Here is a 15,374-nt window from a genome sequence, read left to right on the forward strand (position 1 = left end):
TGTGTAGTTGTATTGGTAGTATGGGACTGTATGTGTAGTTGTATTAGTAGTATGGGGCTGTTTGTGGAGTTGTATTAGTAGTAGGGCTGTGTGTGTAGTTGTATTAGTAGTATGGGGCTGTTTGTGTAGTTGTATTAGTAGTATATGTAGCTGTATGTGTAGTTGTATTAGTAGTATATGGCTGTGTGTGTAGTTGTATTAGTAGTATATGGCTGTATGTGTAGTTGTATCGGTAGTATGTGTAGTTGTATTAGTAGTAGGGCTGTATGTGTAGTTGTATTCGTAGTATAGGGCTGTTTGTGTAGTTGTATTAGTAGTAGGGCTGTATATGTAGTTGCATTAGTAGTATGGGGCTGTTTGTGTAGTTATATTAGTAGTATATGTAGTTGTATTAGTATTATAGGGCTGTGTCTGTAGTTGTATTAGTAGTATCGGGCTGTGTTTGTAGTTGTATTAGTAGTACAGGGCTGTGTGTGTAGTTGTATTAGTAGTATGGGGCTGTATGTGTAGTTGTATTGGTAGTATGGGACTGTATGTGTAGTTGTATTAGTAGTATGGGGCTGTTTGTGTAGTTGTATTAGTAGTATAGGGCTGTTTGTGTAGTTGTATTAGTAGTAGGGCTGTATATGTAGTTGTATTAGTAGTATGGTGCTGTTTGTGTAGTTGTATTAGAAGTATATGTAGGTGTATTAGTAGTATGGGGCTGTATGTGTAGTTGTATTAGTAGTATGGGGCTGTTTGTGGAGTTGTATTAGTAGTAGGGCTGTGTGTGTAGTTGTATTAGTAGTATTGGGCTGTGTGTGTAGTTGTATTAGTAGTATAGGGCTGTGTGTGTAGTTGTATTAGTAGTATGGGGCTGTTTGTGTAGTTGCATTGGTAGTATGGGACAGTATGTGTAGTTGTATTAGTAGTATGGGGCTGTTTGTGTAGTTGTATTAGTAGTATATGTAGTTGTATTAGTAGTAGGGCTATATGTGTAGTTGTATTAGTAGTAGGGCTGTATATGTAGTTGTATTAGTAGTATAGGGCTGTTTGTGTAGTTGTATTAGTAGTCAGGCTGTATATGTAGTTGTATTAGTAGTATGGGGCTGTTTGTGTAGTTGTATTAGTAGTATGGGGCTGTTTGTGTAGTTGTATTAGTAGTATAGGGATGTTTGTGTAGTTGTATTAGAAGTATATGTAGGTGTATTAGTAGTATGGGGCTGTATGTGTAGTTGTATTAGTAGTATGGGGCTGTTTGTGGAGTTGTATGAGTAGTATATGTCGTTGTATTAGTAGTATTGGGCTGTGTGTGTAGTTGTATTAGTAGTATTGGGCTGTGTGTGTAGTTGTATTAGTAGTATAGGGCTGTGTGTGTAGTTGTATTAGTAGTATGGGGCTGTTTGTGTAGTTGCATTGGTAGTATGTGTAGTTGTATTAGTAGTAGGGCTGTATATGTAGTTGTATTAGTAGTATAGGGCTGTTTGTGTAGTTGTATTAGTAGTATGTGGGCTGTATATGTAGTTGTATTAGTAGTATGGGGCTGTATGTGTATTTGTATTAGTAGTATATGGCTGTTTGTGTAGTTGTATTAGTAGTATGGGCTGTATGTGTAGTTGTATTAGTAGTATGGGGCTGTTTGTGTAGTTGTATTAGTAGTATAGGTATTAGCTGTTTGTGTAGTTGTATTAGTAGTAGGGCTGTATGTGTAGTTGTATTAGTAGTAGGGCTGTATATGTAGTTGTATTAGTAGTATAGGGCTGTTTGTGTAGTTGTATTAGTAGTCGGGCTGTATATGTAGTTGTATTAGTAGTATGGAGCTGTTTGTGTAGTTGTATTAGTAGTATATGTAGTTGTATTAGTAGTAGGGCTGTATGTGTAGTTGCATTAGTAGTATTGGGCTGTGTATGTAGTTGTATTAGTAGTATGGGGCTGTTTGTGTAGTTGCATTGGTAGTATGGGACAGTATGTGTAGTTGTATTAGTAGTATGGGGCTGTTTGTGTAGTTGTATTAGTAGTATATGTAGTTGTATTAGTAGTAGGGCTATATGTGTAGTTGTATTAGTAGTAGGGCTGTATATGTAGTTGTATTAGTAGTATAGGGCTGTTTGTGTAGTTGTATTAGTAGTCGGGCTGTATATGTAGTTGTATTAGTAGTATGGGGCTGTTTGTGTAGTTGCATTAGTAGTATGGGGCTGTTTGTGTAGTTGTATTAGTAGTATAGGGCTGTTTGTGTAGTTGTATTAGTAGTATATGTAGGTGTATTAGTAGTATGGGGCTGTATGTGGTAGTTGTATTAGTAGTATGGGGCTGTTTGTGGAGTTGTATGAGTAGTATATGTCGTTGTATTAGTAGTATTGGGCTGTGTGTGTAGTTGTATTAGTAGTATAGGGCTGTGTGTGTAGTTGTATTAGTAGTATGGGGCTGTTTGTGTAGTTGCATTGGTAGTATGGGACAGTATGTGTAGTTGTATTAGTAGTATGGAGCGGTTTGTGTAGTTGTATTAGTAGTATATGTAGTTGTATTAGTAGTAGGGCTGTATGTGTAGTTGTATTAGTAGTATAGGGCTGTTTGTGTAGTTGTATTAGTAGTCGGGCTGTATATGTAGTTGTATTAGTAGTATGGTGCTGTTTGTGTAGTTGTATTAGTAGTATAGGGCTGTTTGTGTAGTTGTATTAGTAGTAGGGCTGTATATGTAGTTGTATTAGTAGTATGGTGCTGTTTGTGTAGTTGTATTAGAAGTATATGTAGGTGTATTAGTAGTATGGGGCTGTATGTGTAGTTGTATTAGTAGTGTGGGGCTGTTTGTGGAGTTGTATTAGTAGTATGGGGCTGTTTGTGTAGTTGTATTAGTAGTATATGTAGTTGTATTAGTAGTATAGGGCTGTGTGTGTAGTTGTATTAGTAGTATTGGGCTGTGTGTGTAGTTGTATTAGTAGTATGGGGCTGTTTGTGGAGTTGTATTGATAGTATGTGACTGTATGTGTAGATGTATTGGTAGTATGGGACTGTATGTGTAGTTGTATTAGTAGTATGGGGCTGTTTATGGAGTTGTATGAGTAGTATGGGGCTGTATGTGTAGATGTATTGGTAGTATGGGACTGTATGTGTAGTTGTATTAGTAGTATGGGGCTGTTTGTGTAGTTGTATTAGTAGTATATGTAGTTGTATTAGTAGTAGGGCTGTATGTGTAGTTGTATTAGTAGTATAGGGCTGTTTGTGTAGTTGTATTAGTAGTAGTAGCTGTATGTGTAGGGTTGTATTAGTAGTAGGGCTGTTTGTGTAGTTGTATTAGTAGTAGGGCTGCATGTGTAGTTGTATTAGTAGTATGGGGCTGTATGTGTAGTTGTATTAGTAGTATAGGGCTGTGTGTGTAGTTGTATTAGTAGTATGGGGCTGTATGTGTAGTTGTATTAGTAGTATTAGTAGTATAGGGCTGTTTGTGTAGTTGTATTAGTAGTAGCTGTATGTGTAGTTGTATTAGTAGTATGGGGCTGTATGTGTAGTTGTATTAGTAGTATAGGGCTGTGTGTGTAGTTGTATTAGTAGTAGGGCTGTATGTGTAGTTGTATTAGTAGTATGGGGCTGTTTGTGTAGTTGTATTAGTAGTATGGGGCTGTTTGTGTAGTTGTATTAGTAGTATAGGGCTGTGTGTGTAGTTGTATTAGTAGTATGGGGCTGTGTGTGTAGTTGTATTAGTAGTATAGGGCTGTGTGTGTAGTTGTATTAGTAGTATGGGACTGTAGTAGTTGTATTAGTAGTATGGGGCTGTTTGTGTAGTTGTATTTATAGTATGTGTAGTTGTATTAGTAGTAGGGTTGTGTGTGTAGTTGTATTAGTAGTAGGGCTGTATGTGTAGTTGTATAGTAGTATAGGGCTGTTTGTGTAGTTGTATTAGTAGTAGGGCTGTATGTGTAGTTGTATTAGTAGTATGGGGCTGTTTGTGTAGTTGTATTAGTAGTATGGGGCTGTATGTGTAGTTGTATTAGTAGTATAGGGCTGTTGTGTAGTTGTATTAGTAGTATAGGGCTGTTTGTGTAGTTGTAGTTGTATTAGTAGTATAGGGCTGTTTGTGTAGTTGTATTAGTAGTTGTAGTTGTATTAGTAGTATGGGGCTGTGTGTGTAGTTGTATTAGTAGTATAGGGCTGTATGTGTAGTTGTATTAGTAGTAGGGCTGTTTGTGTAGTTGGTAGTATGGGGCTGTATGTGTAGTTGTATTGTGTAGTTGTAGTTGTATAGGGTAGTATATGTAGTTGTATTAGTAGTAGGGCTGTATGTGTAGTTGTATTAGTAGTATAGGGCTGTTTGTGTAGTTGTATTAGTAGTAGGGCTGTATGTGTAGTTGTATTAGTAGTATGGGGCTGTTTGTGTAGTTGTATTAGTAGTATAGGGCTGTTTGTGTAGTTGTATTAGTAGTATAGGGCTGTATGTGTAGTTGTATTAGTAGTATGGGCTGTTTGTGTAGTTGTATTAGTAGTATATGTGGTGTATTAGTAGTATGGGGCTGTATGTGTAGTTGTATTAGTAGTATGGGGCTGTATGTGTAGTTGTATTAGTAGTATGGGGCTGTTTGTGTAGTTGTATTAGTAGTAGGGCTGTATGTAGTTGTATTAGTAGTATAGGGCTGTGTGTGTAGTTGTATTAGTAGTATAGGGCTGTGTGTGTAGTTGTATTAGTAGTATGGGGCTGTTTGTAGTTGTATTGAGTAGTATGTGACTGTTGTATGTAGTAGTATGGGACTGTATGTGTAGTTGTATTAGTAGTATGGGGCTGTTTGTGTAGTTGTATTAGTAGTATGGGGCTGTATGTGTAGTTGTATTGGTAGTATGGGACTGTATGTGTAGTTGTATTAGTAGTATGGGGCTGTTTGTGTAGTTGTATTAGTAGTATATGTAGTTGTATTAGTAGTAGGGCTGTATGTGTAGTTGTATTAGTAGTATAGGGCTGTAGGGCTGTTGTAGTTGTAGTAGAGCTGTATATGTAGTTGTATTAGTAGTATGGGGCTGTTTGTGTAGTTGTATTAGTAGTATGGGGTGTGTGTGTATTAGTAGTATAGGGCTGTGTGTGTAGTTGTATTAGTAGTATGGGGCTGTATGTGTAGTTGTATTAGTAGTATAGGGCTGTGTGTGTAGTTGTATTAGTAGTATAGGGCTGTATGTGTAGTTGTATTAGTAGTATGGGGCTGTTTGTGTAGTTGTATTAGTAGTATAGGGCTGTTTGTGTAGTTGTATTAGTAGTATGGGGCTGTATATGTAGTTGTATTAGTAGTATGGGGCTGTTTGTGTAGTTGTATTAGTAGTATGGAGCGGTTTGTGTAGTTGTATTAGTAGTATATGTAGTTGTATTAGTAGTAGGGCTGTATGTGTAGTTGTATTAGTAGTATAGGGCTGTTTGTGTAGTTGTATTAGTAGTCGGGCTGTATATGTAGTTGTATTAGTAGTATGGTGCTGTTTGTGTAGTTGTATTAGTAGTATAGGGCTGTTTGTGTAGTTGTAGTAGTAGTAGGGCTGTATGTGTAGTTGTATTAGTAGTATGGTGCTGTTTGTGTAGTTGTATTAGAAGTATATGTAGGTGTATTAGTAGTATGGGGCTGTATGTGTAGTTGTATTAGTAGTGTGGGGCTGTTTGTGGAGTTGTATTAGTAGTATGGGGCTGTTTGTGTAGTTGTATTAGTAGTATATGTAGTTGTATTAGTAGTATAGGGCTGTGTGTGTAGTTGTATTAGTAGTATTGGGCTGTGTGTGTAGTTGTATTAGTAGTATGGGGCTGTTTGTGGAGTTGTATTGATAGTATGTGACTGTATGTGTAGATGTATTGGTAGTATGGGACTGTATGTGTAGTTGTATTAGTAGTATGGGGCTGTTTATGGAGTTGTATGAGTAGTATGGGGCTGTATGTGTAGATGTATTGGTAGTATGGGACTGTATGTGTAGTTGTATTAGTAGTATGGGGCTGTTTGTGTAGTTGTATTAGTAGTATATGTAGTTGTATTAGTAGTAGGGCTGTATGTGTAGTTGTATTAGTAGTATAGGGCTGTTTGTGTAGTTGTATTAGTAGTAGAGCTGTATATGTAGTTGTATTAGTAGTATGGGGCTGTTTGTGTAGTTGTATTAGAAGTATATGTCGTTGTATTAGTAGTATAGGGCTGTGTGTGTAGTTGTATTAGTAGTATTGGGCTGTGTGTGTAGTTGTATTAGTAGTATAGGGCTGTGTGTGTAGTTGTATTAGTAGTATTGGGCTGTGTGTGTAGTTGTATTAGTAGTATGGGGCTGTTTGTTTAGTTGTATTACTAGTATAGGGCTGTTTGTGTAGTTGTATTAGTAGTAGGGCTGTATATGTAGTTGTATTAGTAGTATGGGGCTGTTTGTGTAGTTGTATTAGTAGTATATGTAGTTGTATTAGTAGTATAGGGCTGTGTGTGTAGTTGTATTAGTAGTATCGGGCTGTGTGTGTAGTTGTATTAGTAGTATAGGGCTGTGTGTGTAGTTGTATTAGTAGTATGGGGCTGTTTGTGTAGTTGTATTAGTAGTATAGTGCTGTATGTGTAGTTGTATTAGTAGTATGGGGTTGTGTGTGTAGTTGTATTAGTAGTATGTGTAGTTGTATTAGTAGTAGGGCTGTATGTGTAGTTGTATTAGTAGTAGGGCTGTATATGTAGTTGTATTAGTAGTATGGGGCTGTATGTGTAGTTGTATTAGTAGTATATGTCGTTGTATTAGTAGTATAGGGCTGTGTGTGTAGTTGTATTGGTAGTATTGGGCTGTGTGTGTAGTTGTATTAGTAGTATAGGGCTGTGTGTGTAGTTGTATTAGTAGTATTGGGCTGTGTGTGTAGTTGTATTAGTAGTATGGGGCTGTTTGTTTAGTTGTATTACTAGTATAGGGCTGTTTGTGTAGTTGTATTAGTAGTAGGGCTGTATATGTAGTTGTATTAGTAGTATGGGGCTGTTTGTGTAGTTGTATTAGTAGTATATGTAGTTGTATTAGTAGTATAGGGCTGTGTGTGTAGTTGTATTAGTAGTATCGGGCTGTGTGTGTAGTTGTATTAGTAGTATAGGGCTGTGTGTGTAGTTGTATTAGTAGTATGGGGCTGTTTGTGTAGTTGTATTAGTAGTATAGTGCTGTATGTGTAGTTGTATTAGTAGTATGGGGTTGTGTGTGTAGTTGTATTAGTAGTAGGGCTGTATGTGTAGTTGTATTAGTAGTAGGGCTGTATATGTAGTTGTATTAGTAGTATGGGGCTGTATGTGTAGTTGTATTAGTAGTATAGGGATGCGTGTGTAGTTGTATTAGTAGTATAGGGCTGTATGTGTAGTTGTATTAGTAGTATGGGGCTGTATGTGTAGTTGTATTAGTAGTATGGGTCTTTATGTGTAGTTGTATTAGTAGTATATGGCTGTATGTGTAGTTGTATTAGTAGTATAGGGCTGTATGTGTAGTTGTATTAGTAGTATGGGGCTGTATGTGTAGTTGTATTAGTAGTATGGGGCTGTATGTGTAGTTGTATTAGTAGTATAGGGCTGTGTGTGTAGTTGTATTAGTAGTATGGGGCTGTATGTGTAGTTGTATTAGAAGTATAGGGCGGTGTGTGTAGTTGTATTAGTAGTATAGGGCTGTGTGTGTAGTTGTATTAGTAGTATATGTAGTTGTATTAGTAGTATAGGGCTGTGTGTGTAGTTGTATTAGTAGTAGGTCTGTATGTGTAGTTGTATTAGTAGTATAGGGCTGTGTGTGTAGTTGTATTAGTAGTATATGTAGTTGTATTAGTAGTATAGGGCTGTGTGTGTAGTTGTATTAGTAGTAGGTCTGTATGTGTAGTTGTATTAGTAGTATAGGGCTGTGTGTGTAGTTGTATTAGTAGTATGTGTAGTTGTATTAGTAGTATAGGGCTGTGTGTGTAGTTGTATTAGTAGTAGGTCTGTATGTGTAGTTGTATTAGTAGTATGGGGCTGTATGTGTAGTTGTATTAGTAGTATGGGTCTTTATGTGTAGTTGTATTAGTAGTATGGGGCTGTATGTGTAGTTGTATTAGTATTAGGGCTGTGTGTGTAGTTGTATTAGTAGTATAGGGCTGTGTGTGTAGTTGTATTAGTAGTAGGTCTGTGTGTGTAGTTGTATTAGTAGTATGGGGCTGTATGTGTAGTTGTATTAGTAGTATAGGGCTGTGTGTGTAGTTGTATTAGTAGTATCGGGCTGTATGTGTAGTTGTATTAGTAGTATAGGGCTGTGTGTGTAGTTGTATTAGTAGTATAGGGCTGTGTGTGTAGTTGTATTAGTAGTATATGTAGTTGTATTAGTAGTATAGGGCTGTGTGTGTAGTTTTATTAGTAGTAGGTCTGTATGTGTAGTTGTATTAGTAGTATAGGGCTGTGTGTGTAGTTGTATTAGTAGTATGTGTAGTTGTATTAGTAGTATAGGGCTGTGTGTGTAGTTGTATTGGTAGTAGGTCTGTATGTGTAGTTGTATTAGTAGTATGGGGCTGTATGTGTAGTTGTATTAGTAGTATAGGGCTGTGTGTGTAGTTGTATTAGTAGTATATGTAGTTGTATTAGTAGTATGGGGCTGTATGTGTAGTTGTATTAGTAGTATAGGGCTGTGTGTGTAGTTGTATTAGTAGTATATGTAGTTGTATTAGTAGTATGGGGCTGTGTGTGAAGTTGTGTTAGTAGTATAGGGCTGTATGTGTAGTTGTATTAGTAGTATAGGGCTGTGTGTGTAGTTGTATTAGTAGTATAGGGCTGTATGTGTAGTTGTATTAGTAGTATGGGGCTGTGTGTGGGGTTGTATTAGTAGTATAGGGCTGTGTGTGTAGTTGTATTAGTAGTATAGGGCTGTATGTGTAGTTGTATTAGTAGTATGTGTAGTTGTATTAGTAGTATAGGGCTGTATGTGTAGTTGTATTAGTAGTATAGGGCTGTATGTGTAGTTGTATTAGTAGTATAGGGCTGTGTGTGTAGTTGTATTAGTAGTATAGGGCTGTTTGTGTAGTTTTATTAGTAGTATAGGGCTGTATGTGTAGTTGTATTAGTAGTATGTGTAGTTGTATTAGTAGTATAGGGCTGTATGTGTAGTTGTATTAGTAGTATGTGTAGTTGTATTAGTAGTATAGGGCTGTATGTGTAGTTGTATTAGTAGTATAGGGCTGTGTGTGTAGTTGTATTAGTAGTATAGGGCTGTGTGTGTAGTTGTATTAGTAGTATAGGGCTGTATGTGTAGTTGTATTAGTAGTATAGGGCTGTGTGTGTAGTTGTATTAGTAGTATAGGGCTGTTTGTGTATGTTAGTTGTATTAGTAGTATAGGGCTGTATGTGTAGTTGTATTAGTAGTATAGGGCTGTTTGTGTAGTTGTATTAGTTGTATGTGTAGGCTGTATTAGTAGTATAGTAGGGCTGTATGTGTAGTTGTATTAGTAGTTGTATTAGTAGTAGTAGGGCTGTGTGTGTAGTTGTATTAGTAGTATGGGGCTGTGTGTAGTTGTATTAGTAGTAGGGCTGTGTGTGTAGTTGTATTAGTAGTATGGGGCTGTGTGTGTAGTTGTATTAGTAGTATAGGGCTGTGTGTGTAGTTGTATTGTAGTATGGGGCTGTATGTTGTATTAGTAGTATAGGGCTGTATGTGTAGTTGTATTAGTAGTATAGGGCTGTGTGTGTAGTTGTATTAGTAGTATGGGGCTGTGTAGTTGTATTAGTAGTATGGGGCTGTATGTGTAGTTGTATTAGTAGTATAGGGCTGTTTGTGTAGTTGTATTAGTAGTAGGGCTGTATGTGTAGTTGTATTAGTAGTAGGGCTGTATGTGTAGTTGTATTAGTAGTATAGGGCTGTGTGTGTAGTTGTATTAGTAGTAGGGCTGTATGTGTAGTTGTATTAGTAGTATGGGGCTGTAGTTGTGTAGTTGTTGTATTAGTAGTATAGGGCTGTGTGTGTAGTTGTATTAGTAGTATGGGGCTGTGTGTGTAGTTGTATTAGTAGTATAGGGCTGTATGTGTAGTTGTATTAGTAGTATTGGGCTGTGTGTGTAGTTGTATTAGTAGTATGGGGCTGTATGTGTAGTTGTATTAGTAGTATAGGGCTGTGTGTGTAGTTGTATTAGTAGTATAGGGCTGTATGTGTAGTTGTATTAGTAGTATGGGGCTGTATGTGTAGTTGTATTAGTAGTATATGTAGTTGTATTAGTAGTATAGGGCTGTGTGTGTAGTTGTATTAGTAGTATGGGGCTGTGTGTGTAGTTGTATTAGTAGTATAGGGCTGTGTGTGTAGTTGTATTAGTAGTATGGGGCTGTTTGTGTAGTTGTATTAGTAGTATAGTGCTGTATGTGTAGTTGTATTAGTAGTATGGGGTTGTGTGTGTAGTTGTATTAGTAGTATGTGTAGTTGTATTAGTAGTAGGGCTGTATGTGTAGTTGTATTAGTAGTAGGGCTGTATATGTAGTTGTATTAGTAGTATGGGGCTGTATGTGTAGTTGTATTAGTAGTATATGTCGTTGTATTAGTAGTATAGGGCTGTGTGTGTAGTTGTATTGGTAGTATTGGGCTGTGTGTGTAGTTGTATTAGTAGTATAGGGCTGTGTGTGTAGTTGTATTAGTAGTATTGGGCTGTGTGTGTAGTTGTATTAGTAGTATGGGGCTGTTGTGTAGTTGTATTAGTAGTATAGGGCTGTTGTGTAGTTGTATTAGTAGTAGGGCTGTATGTGTAGTTGTATTAGTAGTATGGGGCTGTTTGTATTAGTAGTATGGGGCTGTGTGTGTAGTTGTATTAGTAGTATAGGGCTGTGTGTGTAGTTGTATTAGTAGTATGGGGCTGTGTGTGTAGTTGTATTAGTAGTATAGGGCTGTGTGTGTAGTTGTATTAGTAGTATAGGGCTGTATGTGTAGTTGTATTAGTAGTATAGTGCTGTATGTGTAGTTGTATAGTAGTAGTATGGGGTATTGTAGTATGTGTAGTTGTATTAGTAGTATAGGGCTGTATGTGTAGTTGTATTAGTAGTAGGGCTGTATGTGTAGTTGTATTAGTAGTATGGGGCTGTGTGTGTAGTTGTATTAGTAGTATAGGGCTGTAGTGTGTAGTTGTATTAGTAGTATAGGGCTGTATGTGTAGTTGTATTAGTAGTATGGGGCTGTGTGTGTAGTTGTATTAGTAGTATAGGGCTGTATGTGTAGTTGTATTAGTAGTATAGGGCTGTATGTGTAGTTGTATTAGTAGTATAGGGCTGTATGTGTAGTTGTATTAGTAGTATGGGGCTGTATGTGTAGTTGTATTAGTAGTATGTGTAGCTGTATAGTAGTGTAGTTGTAGTTGTTAGTAGTATAGGGCTGTATGTGTAGTTGTATTAGTAGTATAGGGCTGTATGTGTAGTTGTATTAGTAGTATAGGGCTGTGTGTGTAGTTGTATTAGTAGTATAGGGCTGTGTGTGTAGTTGTATTAGTAGTATAGGGCTGTATGTGTAGTTGTATTAGTAGTATAGGGCTGTATGTGTAGTTGTATTAGTAGTATGTGTAGTTGTATTAGTAGTATAGGGGGCTGTATGTGTAGTTGTATTAGTAGTAGGGCTGTGTGTGTAGTTGTATTAGTAGTATGGGGCTGTGTGTGTAGTTGTATTAGTAGTATAGGGCTGTGTGTGTAGTTGTATTAGTAGTATAGGGCTGTGTGTGTAGTTGTATTAGTAGTATAGGGCTGTGTGTGTAGTTGTATTAGTAGTATGGGGCTGTTTGTAGTTGTATTAGTAGTATGTGACTGTGTGTAGATGTAGTTGTATTAGTAGTATAGGGCTGTATGTGTAGTTGTATTAGTAGTATAGGGCTGTGTGTGTAGTTGTATTAGTAGTATGGGGCTGTGTGTGTAGTTGTATTAGTAGTATGGGCTGTATGTGTAGTTGTATTAGTAGTATGGGGCTGTTTGTGTAGTTGTATTAGTAGTATGTGTGTAGTTGTATTAGTAGTATGGGGCTGTATGTGTAGTTGTATTAGTAGTATAGGGCTGTTGTAGTTTAGTAGTAGTAGGGCTGTATGTGTAGTTGTATTAGTAGTAGGGCTGTTTGTGTAGTTGTATTAGTAGTATGTCTGTATGTTGTATTAGTAGTATAGGGCTGTGTGTGTAGTTGTATTAGTAGTATAGGGCTGTGTGTAGTTGTATTAGTAGTATAGGGCTGTGTGTGTAGTTGTATTAGTAGTATTGGGCTGTGTGTGTAGTTGTATTAGTAGTATAGGGCTGTGTGTGTAGTTGTATTAGTAGTATAGGGCTGTGTGTGTAGTTGTATTAGTAGTAGGGCTGTATGTGTAGTTGTATTAGTAGTATGGGGCTGAATGTGTAGTTGTATTAGTAGTATGTGTAGTTGTATTAGTAGTATAGGGCTGTGTGTGTAGTTGTATTAGTAGTAGGGCTGTGTGTGTAGTTGTATTAGTAGTATAGGGCTGTGTGTGTAGTTGTATTAGTAGTATAGGGCTGAATGTGTAGTTGTATTAGTAGTATGTGTAGTTGTATTAGTAGTATAGGGCTGTGTGTGTAGTTGTATTAGTAGTAGGGCTGTGTGTGTAGTTGTATTGGTAGTAGGTCTGTATGTGTAGTTGTATTAGTAGTATGGGGCTGTATGTGTAGTTGTATTAGTAGTAGGGCTGTGTGTGTAGTTGTATTAGTAGTATAGGGCTGTGTGTAGTTGTATTAGTAGTAGGTCTGTGTGTGTAGTTGTATTAGTAGTATGGGGCTGTATGTGTAGTTGTATTAGTAGTATAGGGCTGTGTGTGTAGTTGTATTAGTAGTATGGGGCTGTATGTGTAGTTGTATTAGTAGTAGGGCTGTAGGGCTGTATGTGTAGTTGTATTAGTAGTAGGGCTGTATGTGTAGTTGTATTAGTAGTATGGGGCTGTTTGGGCTGTAGTGTGTAGTTGTATTAGTAGTATAGGGCTGTGTGTGTAGTTGTATTAGTAGTAAGGGGGGCTGTGTGTGTAGTTGTATTAGTAGTATAGGGCTGTGTGTGTAGTTGTATTAGTAGTATAGGGGCTGTGTGTGTAGTTGTATTAGTAGTATAGGGCTGTATGTGTAGTTGTATTAGTAGTATGGGGCTGTGTGTGTAGTTGTATTAGTAGTATAGGGCTGTGTGTGTAGTTGTATTAGTAGTAGTGTAGTTGTATTTAGTAGGGCTGTATGTGTAGTTGTATTAGTAGTATAGGGCTGTATGTGTAGTTAGTATTAGTAGTATAGGGCTGTGTGTGTAGTTGTATTAGTAGTATAGGGCTGTATGTGTAGTTGTATTAGTAGTATAGGGCTGTGTGTGTAGTTGTATTAGTAGTATAGGGCTGTATGTGTAGTTGTATTAGTAGTATAGGGCTGTATGTGTAGTTGTATTAGTAGTATAGGGCTGTGTGTGTAGTTGTATTAGTAGTATAGGGCTGTATGTGTAGTTGTATTAGTAGTATAGGGCTGTGTGTGTAGTTGTATTAGTAGTATAGGGCTGTATGTGTAGTTGTATTAGTAGTATAGGGCTGTATGTGTAGTTGTATTAGTAGTAGGGCTGTATGTGTAGTTGTATTAGTAGTATGGGGCTGTGTGTGTAGTTGTATTAGTAGTAGGTCTGTGTGTGTAGTTGTATTAGTAGTATGGGGCTGTATGTGTAGTTGTATTAGTAGTAGGGCTGTATGTGTAGTTGTATTAGTAGTAGGGCTGTGTGTGTAGTTGTTTTAGTAGTATGGGGCTGTGTGTGAAGTTGTGTTAGTAGTATAGGGCTGTATGTGTAGTTGTATTAGTAGTATAGGGCTGTGTGTGTAGTTGTATTAGTAGTATAGGGCTGTATGTGTAGTTGTATTAGTAGTATGGGGCTGTGTGTGGGGTTGTATTAGTAGTATAGGGCTGTGTGTGTAGTTGTATTAGTAGTATAGGGCTGTATGTGTAGTTGTATTAGTAGTATGTGTAGTTGTATTAGTAGTATAGGGCTGTATGTGTAGTTGTATTAGTAGTATAGGGCTGTATGTGTAGTTGTATTAGTAGTATGGGGCTGTGTGTGTAGTTGTATTAGTAGTATGGGGCTGTGGGTGTAGTTGTATTAGTAGTATGTGTAGTTGTATTAGTAGTATAGGGCTGTATGTGTAGTTGTATTAGTAGTATGGGGCTGTGTGTGTAGTTGTATTAGTAGTATAGGGCTGTATGTGTAGTTGTATTAGTAGTATAGGGCTGTGTGTGTAGTTGTATTAGTAGTATAGGGCTGTTTGTGTAGTTTTATTAGTAGTATAGGGCTGTATGTGTAGTTGTATTAGTAGTATGTGTAGTTGTATTAGTAGTATAGGGCTGTATGTGTAGTTGTATTAGTAGTATGTGTAGTTGTATTAGTAGTATAGGGCTGTATGTGTAGTTGTATTAGTAGTATGGGGCTGTGTGTGTAATTGTATTAGTAGTATAGGGCTGTGTGTGTAGTTGTATTAGTAGTATAGGGCTGTATGTGTAGTTGTATTAGTAGTATAGGGCTGTGTGTGTAGTTGTATTAGTAGTATAGGGCTGTGTGTGTAGTTGTATTAGTAGTATAGGGCTGTATGTGTAGTTGTATTAGTAGTATGTGTAGTTGTATTAGTAGTATAGGGCTGTGTGTGTAGTTGTATTAGTAGTAGGGCTGTGTGTGTAGTTGTATTAGTAGTATGGGGCTGTGTGTGTAGTTGTATTAGTAGTATGGGGCTGTGTGTGTAGTCTTATTAGTAGTATAGGGCTGTATGTGTAGTTGTATTAGTAGTATAGGGCTGTATGTGTAGTTGTATTAGTAGTATGGGGCTGTGTGTGTAGTTGTATTAGTAGTATGGGGCTGTGTGTGTAGTTGTATTAGTAGTATGTGTAGTTGTATTAGTAGTATAGGGCTGTGTGTGTAGTTATATTAGTAGTAGGGCTGTGTGTGTAGTTGTATTAGTAGTATGGGGCTGTGTGTGTAGTTGTATTGGTAGTATGGGGCTGTGTGTGTAGTTGTATTAGTAGTATAGGGCTGTATGTGTAGTTGTATTAGTAGTATGGGGCTGTGTGTGTAGTTGTATTAGTAGTATAGGGCTGTATTTGTAGTTGTATTAGTAGTAGGGATGTATGTGTAGTTGTATTAGTAGTAGGGCTGTGTGTGTAGTTGTATTAGTAGTATAGGGCTGTATGTGTAGTTGTATTAGTAGTATGGGGCTGTGTGTGTAGTTGTATTAGTAGTATAGGGCTGTATGTGTAGTTGTATTAGTAGTAGGGCTGTGTGTGTAGATGTATTAGTAGTATGGGGCTGTGTGTGTAGTTGTATTAGTAGTATAGGGCTGTATGTGTAGTTGTATTAGTAGTATGGGGCTGTGTGTGTAGTTGTATTAGTAGTATGGGGCTGTATGTATAGTTGTATTTGTAGTATGGGGCTGTGTGTGTAGTTGTATTAGTAGTATAGGGCTGTATGTGTAG

The sequence above is a fragment of the Oncorhynchus keta genome, chromosome 23 (genome assembly GCF_023373465.1).
Source record: "Oncorhynchus keta strain PuntledgeMale-10-30-2019 chromosome 23, Oket_V2, whole genome shotgun sequence".
NCBI classification, from domain to species: domain Eukaryota; kingdom Metazoa; phylum Chordata; class Actinopteri; order Salmoniformes; family Salmonidae; genus Oncorhynchus; species Oncorhynchus keta.